The sequence below is a fragment of the Podarcis filfolensis genome, assembly GCF_964270895.1.
Source record: "Podarcis filfolensis genome assembly, chromosome: 5".
Lineage (NCBI taxonomy): Eukaryota > Metazoa > Chordata > Lepidosauria > Squamata > Lacertidae > Podarcis > Podarcis filfolensis.
In genome coordinates, this window is record NC_139608.1 from 48560097 (window position 1) to 48575843 (window position 15747).

Here is a 15747-nt window from a genome sequence, read left to right on the forward strand (position 1 = left end):
GGGAGGCAACCGTTGACATTCCCACAGTGGATTGAAAATGGCAGGTAGATTGAACGTCCCACTGTGACTGAGAGAACATTTTTTTAAGGGATACTGGTTACTAGTGTTGCAGTTCTGGCAGCTTCCCAAAGATACCAGACACTAGCACTGTGTCTGGTTTCTTTACTGTGAAATAAGCAACACCATTTCACAAGTGTGGTTTAAGCAGGTCCGTTGCCCAATTAAGTGGAATTAGCTGAGCCTTGTGGCTTCATGGAATAAATGAACCCATTCCCCAGCTGTTTCTCCCTTTGCCTTCCCACTTCCTTTCAGCCAGTTTTCCCTTCTGATTCTGTTCTAGTTCTATTTTCTTGCTAGCTCTTGCGTGTTCCTGCCTTCATTATCCTTTCTGTCTATCCCCCCCCCACACGCTTCCTGCTTCCTGCACACTGCCTATGTTGCCCCACTTCTGCTGTTCTCCATCCATCCAGCATTAAGCTTCTCCTTCCCCTTTGTGCTGTGAAGCACTGCAAGTGCATCTGACGTTCGGTGGAATTGCAGCACTAGTAGGTTGTTTCTCGATTTTAAATGGTGTTATGAATTAACTGGGTTGCTGTTGTAACTTTAATTGTATGTTGCTAGTTTAGTTATTTATTTTATGTTGGTTATGTTACACATCTCTTTGGGTACCTGCTTGGGTGGAACAGTCGTATAAAAAACAAAGAAAGATAAAAGGAAATAACTAAAAGGCACCAGCAAAATTTGGAGTATTATGCACATTAACTGGAGTCTGTCTAATTCACAAACTTAGACTTTATAGTGAGTGGCCAAAGATTCCCTGTTATTAAGTTTACATCCACACCATATATTTAAAACACTCATGCCCGCCCCCCGAATTCTAGGAACTGTAGTTTATTCAGGATGCCAGGAGCTCTTTGAGGGGTCTCCTAATGACATTCAGCAGCCTTAACATACTACAGTTTCCAGGTTCTTTTTGCAGGGAGTGGGGTATGTGACTGTTAAAATGATATGAGTGCTTTAAATGTGTGGTGACCTATGATTTCTTAATCTTTCCACAAATCTGATGTGAGGTGAAGATTTCTTCAGCTGTAGTAAATTGATGCCACTGAATGGAATCAAAATAACCTGTTGAGATCAATTTGGAGACAACCTGTGAATGGAATTCCTGGCATTCCTCAGAATGAGAGTTTGCCTCCCTGTTTCTATGCTCTCCAAGTGTATTGGAGTTGTACCTGCTGCACCTGTATGGCTCTCCCCACACACACTTAATTTTTAAATTATCAGATTAATTATTTTTTCAATTGATGTCAGCTGCTTAGACAGTCTCTTTTGAGACTGCAGTTGTGGGGTATACATAAAAGTCTGGAAGTCTTTTCTGTGAGCTGTCGCTTTGGCTTCTCTGTTGTGGAGGATTCTGCTTCTGGGAATGAGTCCTGCTTATGTGACTTCCTGCTTTTCCGCTCCTCAGTTTGCATCGTTTGCTCTTCTTTTCCATTGTTTTAGTTTTTATATTAATTTTAGGCAGCAGCCTGAAGATGTTTTGTCGCTCTATTTTGTATAGCGCTGTAGAGTGGCTGCCCAAGATCTGTTCTGAAATCTCGTTAAATAAATATGTCCACTGCTGGATTAAAATATCTGCCATGATGGATGGGAAGCTCCCCAAAATTATATCTGCTTGATCAGTTAGCCAGCTGTTCTGACATTACCAGGTTTTGGCAGAACTTCACTTTTAATTCATTCTTATGTTTTCTTTCTGAGGGATTTGCATAGGGAAGAAAATTGACCCCCTTGAAAGCAGAGATTACTGCAAGGGTCGGAGTTACTTTTTGGAGCTGGGCAAAGTCTCAAGTTGGATTCTTGGTATGATCAGTTGGAGAAAAATCTTGGTTTGGAAAACTATAAAGAAACTGTACTCCATTTTCATATGCGTTACTTTAAGGCTCCTGTCCTATAACAATTTACTTGGGCTTAAGCTGTACTGAGCACACCTTCTGAGTCGGCATGCGTAGGATGGTGCTGCAAGAATCTGACTGCTGCTTTCGGTGACCCTAAAGTACAGATCCGATCTTGTGGCCTACCAGCTGCTACTTGACCAGGACTCCCATTATCTCTGACTGTTGGCCATGCTGGCTGCAGCTAATGGGTATTGCAATCCAGGAACATTTTGTATGGGTTGGGGAGGGGCATAGATTTCACACCTCTGTCCTAAACCGTCATTCCCCCCAAAATGCATTGCATCTGTAGAATCTAAGTGGTGGAATAAACCCCACATTGTTTGCTTGTTTGCGGCAAATATAGAGAGATTAGTTGGTCCAGTCTTTACATTGGATTCAACTTTGGCTAATCCAACATCAATTTGTAAATTTGTTAGTTGGCTAAAGTAGCACTTCTCTAAGTATTTGGTTAGGTATTATTACCGTTGCTGTTACTTTTATTACCCCATTTCTTACCCGGTTCCAAACGGATTAAAAACAAGAAAATACGCAGGGTCCTAAAGTGTGGTGTTGGGTGTCAAATGGCAGCATAAAGAGGCATTTTTTCAGCAATCAATGAAAGCAACGTAATGGAGTTACCATATGCACCTCTGTAGGGAGGGAATTATACAACTTACTTGAGAGTTAAAAGAGTTGATTGATTAAATGATAGCCCATTGTTCCGAATCTCTATTGCATTGCCATTGCTTTTCTTCATATACACACATTTAACTGCAACATTCATATTATTTATTTGCTTGACAATTAGCTAAATCCAATCTAATATTCAACAAAGGTTTTATTAATAAGACAGACAGAGAGAGAGATGCTCCATGATCATAATCAAATCAAATTACTTTGTATCTTTTGTGGAAGCTGCAATAATAATTAGGCAGATTATTTTTTATTTTTTATTTAAATGTTTGCTTGAAGCATTAGACTCTGGATCAAGCCTAATGCAGATGCAAGAGCTCTAATGTATACAAGGACACTTCTGCATAGCTCTGTGAATTCCTCCCTAATGCAGAAAGTGAACTTGCCTCTGATACAGCACTGAACAAGGAGCCCTGCACTTGCAGGTTCCTTTGAAACCAAAGGAGCAAATTACATGATTCGTGCATTATTTAGTTATTGTGCATTTGTAATTCAAGAAATTGCAAAGGGGTTACATCTGAACAGAAATCAATATATATTATATAAAAAATACAAATTCCACATTCAGCACAATAATTATGGTTACTATTGCTGTTGTTGTTATATATTTATTTATACCCCGCCTTTTCCCCCTGGTGGGACCCTAGGCTCAAGTTTTGAATTAATCATATTGTAAACTATACATCTATGCATGCAAAGGCTGCTGGATTAACATTCCCAGTATAATTCCACAATTAGTTAGGAATTTGACCAGGAAGTGTGCAGGTGTTGTCATGAGTGTGTGTACAACAATCTTTGGGACACCCAGTTGCACCCCGAACCCTATTAAAATATCTTGCAGAAGATACTGATAATTGATGAAATCTTGCCTTCACTGGCCTCATAATCAACCACAATGTATTTGATTGGAGTTTCTCCCAAAATTCCTTTTGCTCACAGTTCTCGTAAAGCTGTTATTCTAATAATTTGGGTGTTGGAATGGAAGGTTGGAGCAAACCTGTGTTCACAGCAAATAAAACAATCCACTTAGCAATAGATTTCCTTGGAGTTGCTTCTTTTGGCCCCAGTTACACTTTCTTTGGATTACTGGCTGATCTAAATCAACTGTGCGGCGGTTAGATTTTAATCAGCTCTCGTATGCAGTAATTTTAACTGCTGAAAAAGCTACTAATTAATCACCTTTCCGTATGTAAGAGAGAGATAAATATCCATCCCAAAGGAATTATAATTTCATGGTTTCTAATGATGGGCAGATTACATTTATCTGGATAAATGCAGGGACAGAAGGGGGAGGGTGTTCTAAGTAATAGTCAAAGGCATTTAGACACCATTTAAAATCTTCCCGGCCTTAATGCCATACGATGATAACACAATTTCCCCAGTTTGTGTGTGAAACAACCACATACATGCAAAGACAGACAAAAGGAAATAATAATAGAGAGACTGAATACCAGGAATGATAAGTAAAACAAATCACTTGAGACTGATTAAAGTTACAACAGACTAGTCAAGATGCAGCACAGTACACACTGGATTTAATAAAAGGAGAGGTGGGTGTAAAAAATAACAGAAATGATGATAAATGAAAACTGCATTGTGTGCGGCTTTGCTGCTTGCAATAATGAGCATAACTACTACACTATTGTCCAGTAACCGTGTGGGCAAAAACAGCCACGTGCACACAGACAAGGAGAGCCATCACGGCGTCCTCCAAATGTTTTTGGACTACAGTTCATGGGAACATAGGAAGCTGCCTTGTACCAAAGCAGACCATCGGTTCATTTACTTCAGTTTGGTTTTCACACTGACTGGCAGTGGCCCTCCAGGGCTTCAGGCAGAGCTTCCTCCCAGCTCTACAAGGAAATGCTGGGCATTGCACCTGCGACTTCCCTGCACGTTGAGACAGTACACTGAGCTGTGGCCCCCTAACCTAGCACCATCCCTGACCATTGGCAATTTTGGCTGGGGCTTGATAGGAGCTGGAGTCCAGAAAACTCTGAAAGGCACCACGTTGGTTGTCTAAAACAATAAAAACTTACAAAGCAAACAGTAACAAGATTAAATTGAGATGGAATAAAAGAAAAAGAAGAAACTGAGACAGAACTTACCTAAGAGCGAGAAGTTGGGAGAACTGGGTGTCCATTGGTTACATAATTTATCCTGTTGCCACCATGGGTTTCCTTGCTAGGCTTTGCTGCTTCGCTCAGGTAGAGGAATTTCTTTTCAAATGTCAGATTATAATGTACATCTGCTTGTTCATACCATGTCTACAGGTGATGAATTTTAGAAGTCTCTTTGAAATAAATGGGATTGATAGAGAGGCTGTGGGTTTTTTTGTTTTAAGTGGATCAAATAAACTACTGCCTTTCATTTTTATTTATCTGTATAAAATGTGTTTTATTGAAAACTGGGTAGTATATTATTACTTATGCAAATGTCCCTGGGGCATTTAAAAAACGTTTTCATATGGCCAGTTGCTAGAGAAGTGCCCTGGTGTGCACAGAATGTGCACAGAGGCGTCTCCTGCCCCACCTCACCGCAGCTCCCTAATGTGGGCATAGGCAAACTTGGCCCTCCAGATGTTTTGGGACTACAATTCCCATCACCCCTGACCACTGGTCCTGTTAGCTAGGGATCATGGGAGTTGTAGTCCCAAAACATCTGGAGGGCTGAGTTTGCTTATGCATGCCCTAATGCCTACACAGAATTTTTAGTGGAGTGGTGGACCTAAGAACCAGGTTTTCCCACATCTAGCAACGTTGGCAGGTATGTAAATGTTACAGTCCGTGTCTTCAGGCATTCCTATTTCCTGATCCATCATAGACTGCAGATGCGGACTACTCAATGAGCAGAGCTCTGCTTCTCCAGATGTGGTCCCGGCCCTTCTTTATGGGGCCATTGAAAGTTGCTTGCAAAACCTCAATGTTCATTGACCAACAAAAGTCCAAACTCTGCTTTAAAGGGGGACAGGATGAGAATGTGAGAACTGGCTCACAGAACTCAAGTCACATCAACCCCATACATTTAAATCCTCCTTAAAGTGGTGTAAGAGCATTTCCAGTGTATGGTGTGGGTGTGACCCTAGATACCAAGGCATTTCATGTAACCAGATCCAGGGATCTAAACTATGGATTACCAAGACTTTGAGACAGTTCAGGTTCTGGAAGAGTAGCTTGCAGTTACTAGTTCTTTTTACTTCCATACCACACTGAGCTAAGGCAAGGTCTGGTTTAGTGTGTCATGCCATGTGACTCATGATTAAGCTCTTCCTTTGGTAACCATCAAACCAGTACAGTTTGCACTGTAACCTAGTACAAACTGTGAGGAAAGAGATTAACATTAATCCCATTCAAACAGCATGCTAAACCAAACTTTGGTTTAGTTCAGCATGGCATGGCAGTAAAAAGGCAGGGGGAGGAGCAAAGGAGCTGTGAGCTCTGCTCTGGAAACCTCCACAGTCGTGGTAAACCACAGTTGGATTTAGCACATCATGCAAACCAGGCCATTATATGCTGTTTTGCAATGCATAAAAATTGGTAATCTGTAAGCACTTCAAAAATAATTCCTGTTCCCTTTATTTTTTTGTAGGTTATGAAAGCTAAAACTTGTAGAAGGTGCATTTACACTCATCTGCATTTTTTAAAAAAGTTATTACTTTGTACATCTGTGTTGTTGTACTTGCTTTCCAAACCTCAGTTTTATCAGTGTGTTTCATTTCCTGTCTTTCCGTCTCATTGGTTCTCAGTAGGGGGAAATGTACAAATTTACTGTTTTCATATGGTGTACAGGACAGTTCCATATATATACGGAGATAGATAGATAGATAGATAGATGATAGATAGATAGATAGATCTTCAAGTGAGAAGATCCCTGAGGACAAGGATGATCTAAAGAAAATAATATTTTCAAGAGAAAAATTGTTATCTGTGAACTGAAATTGCTTCTGAAGCTTCACTAGAAACTATTTTACATACCTAATTTGGTGGCTAATATCCAGTGCCAAGAGGAAGGAAACGTGGAAACTTCAGAAGGTTTGCTCCATCTTGTTTGAATGCAGAGCACAATGAATTTGTATCCGCTGAGCATTCAGCACTTACATTTCAAAACCTACAGCACACTAAACGTGAAACTTTTGTTCAAATTTCAAGGATTTTGATAGCCCAAGTGAATAGACACTGCCTATTGATTTTTCCCTTACAATGACTCTTGGATAACCTATTTTCTCATTTATTTTTAACGACAGCTCATGAGATTTTACAGCAATTCTGCCCAACCTCCTAATATCAAAATCCCTCCTTGACCCTGAAAATTGTAATTCTGCTATAGATCACAGCTGCTGAATATTACCTTTTACTAAGCTGGTTAAATAAAATATGTCCAAATCACTAGATCCCACAGGCCATGACTGAAATTCTAATTATACTGGGTCGGTATTTTTATGCTGCACTACACAGGAAAAAAGCACAGCACTTATTCAAAGTCCACACCAAAGTGGGAGAATCCAGAATGTGGGTTCTAGTTTTGAATTTTAAGGGGAAAAAATTGTTATGCAGCTCTTCGGTGATCCTCCTCTCAAACCTTTCCAAGAAACTGAAATCCTTTTGATGCATTTTATATAATAAAATGCTGAGCACAGTGACTGTATTCAGGGTGTGTGGTGGATGTGTGCTTGACACACACAGAGATTTGGGATGCGTACATTTGATATGTATCAGTTTTGAAATCAAAAAGAGGCTCATACATCTGTTGGTAAAATATGCACATAGAACACAATCGCATGGGAAAACCAAAGTGGCTTTGGATGTGTGTTTGGGGATAGGGAGGACAGGAATTGCATGTGCGTGTGTTTTTTTGCCTTGTGCTTCTTTGTTTGGCACCCCCAAAAATGAGCTTTTGTGTCATTCTCTTCCTCCCTCACACTTGGATACAACATGTGTATCACCAAGAACTTGTCCATCTCATGATTTTTTTTTGCTGGGGAGGGGGTTGTAAAATGCCTTCAATTCCAAAGTCATAAAGAAGCATGAGGAAAGAGTGGGTCACTTGTGGTTCCTGTTTTCCCTTATTTCCTTATTCTGCCATTCCCAATTTGACTAAGGTTTCTTCTTCTGGAACTAGTAAAACCATATTGTGGGATTCTAGGTCACTGCTGGGCCCACCTAGACTGAAATCCTATCATACTTACCTGGAAGTAAGTCCCAATGAAGTCAATGGGGTTTACTTCTGATTGCACTGTTACCCTCCCATACCTGCCTCTTTCCAAATACCTGTAGATCTTAAACCTCTGTGACTGTTAGGCTTCAGTTATTCTTTTATGCAGAGTTATTTTGCATTTTTTTAAAGTTATATTGGTTTATGTGAACCATATTTTTATGAGCTTAGAAATCTGGTGTCTAAGAAGTAAGTCGTCAGGGAGAGGAAGGTGGGCTCTCCCCCGCCCCGCATACAAGTACTTTCAGCTACCCTGAGACATCAGAGATGGGAAAGATCAAAAAGGTCTTTGCACTATAACACTGAATGTACTTGGGGAGCTCCATGGACTACAGGTGACCGAGACTGAGAAGCATGCAGTGGCTGGACTGGAGTAGCTTTCCCCAGCCTGGCGCCTTTCAGAAATTGTTGGCCTCCATCTGCCACAGTCAGTAGGACTAGTGGTCAAGGGTCACAGTCCAACAACATCTGTAGGGTGTCAGGTTGCAGAAGACTAGTCTAGAATGGGTTTCCCATAGCATGGACTACAACTCCCATCATCCCTAGCTAGCAGGACCAGCGGTCAGGGACGATGGGAACTGTAGTCCAAAAACAGGTGGAGACCCAAGTTTCGGAAACCCTGTTCTAGAGTATTGAGTTTGGAGATGGGAAGCAAAGGTTCAAATCCCTGTTCAGCCATGAAACTTACTGGGTGGCTTTGGATGACTCACTCTCTTGGCTGTATCTCCTGAAATACCCTGTAATATTCAGCTATTAAAACTGTCCTATTTTGTATCTGGCCCTCCTACTGCCGAACCTGCTTCTTAGGATTGTTGCTAGGCTTCAGTGCTGCAAGGTAAAAAGGTAAAGGACCCTGGACAGTTAAGTCCAGTCAAAGGCGCCTATGGGATGCGGTGCTCACCTCGCTTCAGGCTGAGGGAGCCGGCGTTTGTCCACAGACAGCTTCCAGGTAATGTGGCCAGCATGACTAAACCATTACTGGTGCAACAGGACACCATGACAAGTGCCAGAGAGCACAGAAACGCTGCTTACCTTACAGCAGGGCATCAGGTGGCCCTTTGCCTCGTTCAAGATCTGCCGTGTTCTGCCGCTGGATCTGCCCAGCCACAACTTCACTGCTACTTCACCTCTCTCAGTAAGCAGCAGCAATTCTCTGCCCAGCCTGGTTGCATTAGTGCCTTCTCCACCATTGTTTGTTATTGTGTAACAGGACTGGGGAGCCTGTGTCCCTCCAGATGCTGTTGGACTATATCTTACATCATCCAGCCATGACCACTGGCCATGCTGGTGGGAGGTTGAGTCCTAGAGCATCAGGAGGGACACAGGTTTCCCACCTCTATTGTGCACATTTGTTTGCTGACTTGCTACAGCATAAGACTCTTAATCTCCAGGGTTGTGGGTCCACATTAGGCAAAAGATTCCTTCCTTTGGTTCTGGGGGTCCCTTCCAGCAATACCATTCTATGATTCTAAATACAAAGACAAGAAAGGAAAATGTGAGGATGAAAAGACTGATGAAGACAGAGAGAGGAGAGAAAGATTTGGGGCATATTGGGGAACAGTTAAGTGTATTCTGGGTTAGGAACATACGGAACTGACTCATACCAAGTCAGAACTTGGGTTCATTTAGCTCTGTATTGTCTACACTGGCTTGGAATGGCTCTCCAGGATTTCAAACAGGTTCCTTCCAGTCCTGCCTGGAGATGCAAGGTACTGAACCTGGGACCTTCTGCATGCAAAGCAGGTGTTTTCCCACTGAGCAGCAGGTTGGTGTAGGGCAGCCATATGACCTACTTTGCAGAGGGCAGTCCTCTAATTAAAGGGCTGTCTGGCCCAATCCCAATTTCAAAGTTAAGGAAACCTTTGGGTGTTTGCACACTATACCTTTGAACTGCAATCAATGCGATCTTCTTTTTCTCACATAATTCTTCGCACTGTAGTCTACACCTCACAGGGTTACAATATTCAGCAGACCCTTTGCAAGTGACAGTGCCCAGAATTCTTTGAGGGGGAAGAATGTGCTTCAAATACAGTTTAAAGTTATTGTGTGTACATAGCCTAAGAAGAGAGAACAAGAGCTTTGAAGTTACCCATCAAGAGTTAGGATTTGCAAAGCAGGTTGAACTGGTCACAGTCTTCCTCACTATGGTGAGAAATATCGTATTTAAATTCATGGTGATTAGTTCTAAATTTGCACCTACAGGTATAAGTTAGCATATGTGCAGATTTGAACAACATTTTGCCCTTCTCTTAGGTGCTGCAGTTCCTCTTTTTGTGATGGGTAAGTGACCACGCTAGGTTGTTGTTAAAAGCAGATCCTGGATTTGAAACAATTCAGGTCTATGGGTGGTAGTCAATGTTAGTTCCACTCAGAGTAGACCCATAGAAGTTAATTAACATGACTAACTTAGCACCATTAATTTTAATTGGTCTACTCTGAGTAGGACTGAGTTGACTACAACCCTCTTGTACTAGCTTTAAAAAAACAAAGAGAGTCCTCATTTGGACCAGAAAAAGACCTTTCAAGACAACTTACAATTTGAAAACTTTGACTTAAAAACTCTAGAGTAACCTAGTAACAGTTTAAGAGTACAGTGGTACCTCGTGTTACATACGCTTCAGGTTACAGACTCCGCTAACCCAGAAATAGTACCTTGGATTAAGAACTTTGCTTCAGGATGAGAACAAAAATTGTGCTCCGGTGGCGCAGCGGCAGCAGGAGGCCCCCTTCGCTAAAGCGCTGCTTCAGGTTAAGAACAGACCCCTGGAACGAATTAAGTACTTAACCTGAGGTACCACTGTAAATGGGATAATCCAACTCAAGGCTCAGCCAGGCTTCCTTTTGCCCTGCATTTGTAGGTTGTTGTTTTTTTGTCCTGGTGCTTTCTCCAGGAAAACCGATGTTTTACTGCTGAATCTGAGCAAACAGCATATGGACATGGAGCTTTAGGCCATGGCCTTTTGCCCTGGAAAGCATTGGGCAAAAGGAAGTCTGGATGAGCCCAAAGTCATGCACACCCCGCCCAGAGAAAGTTAGTTGCCAGCAACAATGCTTTCTTGTCTCAGAAGAGCCTTGTGTACCTGCTTGATTCCTGATTGTGAGCCTGTTATACTTGAGTTGATATAAGGCTCATGTGCCAGGAGAGTCAATCACACTATATCCTCTCTCGCCGCAGAATGTTGAATGACCTTTGGGTTTGATCCATTTCCTTTGCGGTGTGCCAATACCTTGCAATGATGATTCCACATAACTAAGATAGGAAGGAAGCAGGATTGGTCCGCTGGTATCTTCCTTTCCTGGTTTAAGATAAAATAATAACGGATGGTGAGTGAAATAATGTTGTTACTTAATTGTGTGGTGGGGGAGTTTTCTGTGTGACACAAAGGAAATTATATGCACAATTACTGTTGTTAACAGAGCCTTGGCATGTAACTCCCAGCACCGCAGGCTGGGAAATCTTCCCCATGCATGTTTAATGGGGTTTGGGTTACTCTGGTCCTAGGGCTGTATCTCTTTTCTAATGTCTTGTGTCCTGGGTGAAACAAAGGAATAACTGAATGTATGAGCGATTATATCTGTCGCCACACAATTTTTCTTGATCAGCATTAAAAAGAAAAAAAAAATCCTCACAACATTGTGTCAAACAATTTCTGTCCATTGTCAGCATTGGACACAATCAGTGTATTATTTATTTTGCGTATAATTGCCTATCCAAATACCACAATGATGGGTGCATTTAGATATGTGAATAACAATTAACATGTTTTTAAGCCTAAGTGATGCCTGTGTGGTATAGCCAAACAATCCAGAGGAAAATAAATAGTGCATAAATGTTTCAATAATCTTCTCCCTTCTCCAGGGGCCGCTAAGATGATTTTAAAGTCTAGTCCAATAGGTAGGTCGGTAAATCTGCAATTGTCTCCTCCTTTCATGCTACTTATTCATTGTATGTACAGTAATTGTTTTCCTTTTCCCTTGACTAAAGAGTGTTATCTCATGCAAAGAAGATCAATTCAAAATGGACTTTAATTATCTTCAATAAAAAATAAATTACTCATCTCAACTAATGGTTTGACAAATAAAAGGAGCTTAAATTTACAGCCGCACAGTGCTATTGATTAAAGTTTTCTCCTCCATTTCTCTTTCTTTTTTTCTTAAAAAAAAAATTCTGCCCAAGGTAATGTTTCAATCTTTCTCTTGCAGGAAGATCAGTATGAATAAAATAGGGGAGTGTAAACTGAAAGGAGAAACAGCAATGCAAAAAAAAAAAAAAAAACCTACGAAAACCACGACATCAAATGTTTAAAAGAGGGTGGAGGGAATAGGAAAGGGAGAGCAGGAGCATGCATCAAATGCATATACAAGTTTCTAAAAGGTTTCAATCATTCTAAAATTGCACAAGATTGCATTCTGGCTCCCCCAAATGCTTTCATCTGTGCTGGGGAAAATATGTGGCTTCCTCAAATTTTAAAAGCCCTGTTAGGGCATGGCTAATAGATTTTGTGCAACACTGTGGTTTGGTACATGTAGCAAGTTTCCTTTATTATCTGTTGTCGAGATCTTGGAGTTGCAAATACTTTTTATTTTTGAAGTAAGCAACCTATTTGATAAGTGCTTAATGAAGCATCATACCAGCAGTATTTAATGTGCAAATGTTCAAAGTACCTCTCAGGGTCTCCTTTTGCCAAAACAGGCTTTCATTTTCAAACCTGCTGTCTTTTAGAAAGAAGTAATCCCTGGGAAAATGGTACTGATGGTGAACATACTATCTTTCGTGTATTTTTTTTAATGTTTAACGCTCCTTTGTTATTATCTCAGTAGCAAGGCTCTCCATACTCTCTTAGACAGCAAATCAAAATATGCCTGAAAGCAATATTATTTTAATAAGTATCAAATGTCTTCAATGAGACAAACGTGTTCTATAGTCTTTTATATCTTTCAAGCTTTAGTTAAGATCTTTCTTTTTTTGCTGTTGTTGTTCCTGTAATATTAATGGGGGGACATACATGCTTGTACTTCATTTGAAATTGGTTAAAAGGTTTCAGCGAATAGCAATGCCCTGTGTGTCTAAACTTGCTTTTGAAAATTGGCTTTCACTTCACTTTTTTTCAACCAGATTAAAACCCTGTAGAGCACCACTTTGGATTCAGAGGCTGAGTTCAATAGCATGCCTTAAAAAATTAATATTGACCCTTCAGCAGGAAGGGTAAGAGAATATCAGTATTATAAAAATCTGGTATTAACATTGGGTGGGGGAAATTGACATCAGATTTTGCCAGGTCTCAAGTTGTATAAATTGTACTCTAGCATAGTGGCCATTTGACTTTACTGTTTCTTGCTTGTCATATTCAATAATGTGGATAACCATGGTTTGTAAGCATGCCTGAAATGAAAATTTGGCTCACATGCTCACTCTGCTGTCTCCCTCTTCACCTCAAATGCTGCTATGATCACCATTCCTTTCTGGTTTTCAGCAAGCCATAGTTTATCATTATATCCAGAGTGGCAAACTGTGGTTTGTGCTTGCCAGTACTGTAAACAAACGTTTGGTACAGGCTTGGAGGATAAGGGCAAGCCATAGTTGTTGGTTAAGAAGAGGCTAAGAGCCCTGCTGAATCATCTAGTCTAGCATCCATTTTCACAGTGGCCAACCCAGCTGTTTATGGGAAGCCCACAAACATCAATAATAATAATAATAATAGTAATAATAATAATAATAATAATAATAATAATAATAATAATAATAATAATATTACCTGACCTTCACCCTGAGGTCCCAGGGTGGGTTACAACAATTAAAAATACTCAAAAAAAGCTATTTAAGGACTTCCGGGTTAGCGCCATCGGTGAATGGTGGAGTTCCTCCGACCGGAGGAACTGGCTCCGTGGAAACTGGGTCTACCTGCCGCGGCGAAGGTGGGGACCCGCTAGAAATCCCACGTGGAAGAAGCCTGGGAACGTGGGGTTCGGCAGAGCACCAGGAGCGCCTCCCCTACTCGCGGGGAACCCCATTTTGGGGCTCCGGAGCGAAGTAGGGTGAGCGGCGCGGTGCTGCGAACTGACTGCTATTTTCACGGAGGGAATCCGCATTGCCATTGCCGGAGAGCGCTGACTTTTTCCTGTCGACAATTGGACTCTAAATAAGTACCCATGAGTAGAAACGGAAAATTGGATCAAGAAATATCCTAATTTGGCACCGAAGCGGGAAGGTTCAAAACAGGAAGTCCGCCTTCCGCTTTTTGTAAATAGACTGAAGCAAAAACCTTGTAAGCTAATAGCCTGGAAAGTTGTTTTATAAAGGTCAAAATTTCCTTCATTTATAACCACTAAAACCCCATTGGAAGCAGGAGAAAAGGGGGGGGGGGAATTTAACTGTTCAAGCCTGCAGGAGAGGGAGTAAAGGAAAATAAGTTTCCATCGTCTCAACCCTGGGAACGGGGTGTCAGAGGCAGAAATTATCGGAGACATCCATTGACTGTGAATGGAACATTTTGACAGATAGCAAAAAAAAAAAAAAAAGAGAAACAAATTGATTCCAATGTTGCCTTTTGCATTATAAAGAAACAAAATATTTGAAAATTGAAAGTAACTTTCCTTTGTTGGACATGCTTTAAAAAGATGGACACAAATAGAAATTGTATCCTCTAGAGGGAGCTTGTCAAATTGTTGCTGCAGTTTTCTTGGGGACTTCACAGCTGCGAGATTAACATCGTGGGACCAGACTGTGACCTTGAATAAAAATGTGTTTGGAAGAAGTCCTGGTGCTTGCTTTTTGCAAGACAAGTGCTTTGTTGGAGCAGTTGCATGAGAAGGTGGATTTGATGAACGAGAAGTTGGATTTGATGACTGTTGTAATCAGTGAATGTGGACAAATAGGGAATACTGATATAGAAATCATACAGGGACCAATCCAGGAAACTGGTTCGACTGGGCAAATGCAAGGGCAGATAATAATGGAAGAAGTTACGGTGGTACCTCAAGCAATACAAAGGGAGAGACCCGAGACCCTGCAGGAGCATAAGCCGCTGTTTTGGAAGAATGAACTTGGAATGGGCCAGAGGGAGTCTGGAGCTGAGGAGGCTCTTAACTTTGGAGAGATTTTGAAATATGCTGTTAAAGATCTTCTGGATTATATTGATGGCTGTGGGGAGTGGGACTGTGGGGAATGGGTGGGTCTGATGAGGGAAGATGGAGATAAGTATGGGCGGAAATCCCCCGGAGACCTACTCCTCAATGAGAAAGGAAAGAAACTAAGAAAGAGACCAACAAAAGACAAGGAAAAGTGCAAATATAAACAAGAAGAAGAAGATCTGCAGAAGGGGCATGGAAGAGATTTAAGGGCCTCGGACATAAGACTACCAGGTTGATGGACTAGATGGAATGGATAGTAAGGACTGACATAACCCGAGACCAGGAAGAAGGGACGTTGGATGAAAATTAGAAGAGTCTATAAAGAAAAACTTTTATTTTGGGAATTAGTGTAAAATTAATAAATATTAGGGAGAATGTTGGAACGAAATTGTCTGGCTTTAGTAGAAATGATATAAGGAGTTATGTATAAATAAGCATTAAGTTTTTAAGTTTTAAGGTATTTTATGGTAAGATAAGGTTAGATAAAGTAAGGCAAATTGAATAACAGAATATGGTGAAAGATGGATAGGATGTATAGAGCTAATTAATTGGTCAGTGAAATAACTAATTAAGCTAGAATACAAAAAGTGAAAGCAAAATTGGAAAGGATTTGCTGAAACAATGACTGAATTAGAATACAAAAAAAAGGGAGGTGTAAGGATTTGCTGAACCAACTAATTGATCTGGAATACAAAAAAGGGAGGTGTGAGGTGTGAGGGAAACAAGCAAATGAAATATATGATATGAAAAGATTGATATGTTTTTAACTGTTTTTTTA

The 15747-nt window shown here is 40.9% G+C and overlaps 1 long non-coding RNA gene across 1 annotated transcript in view; it reads left to right on the top strand.

Moving 5' to 3' along the window:
• LOC310763847 overlaps positions 1-15747 on the top strand; it is a 48094-nt gene that overhangs the window by 15687 nt on the left and 16660 nt on the right. The window lies entirely within an intron of this gene.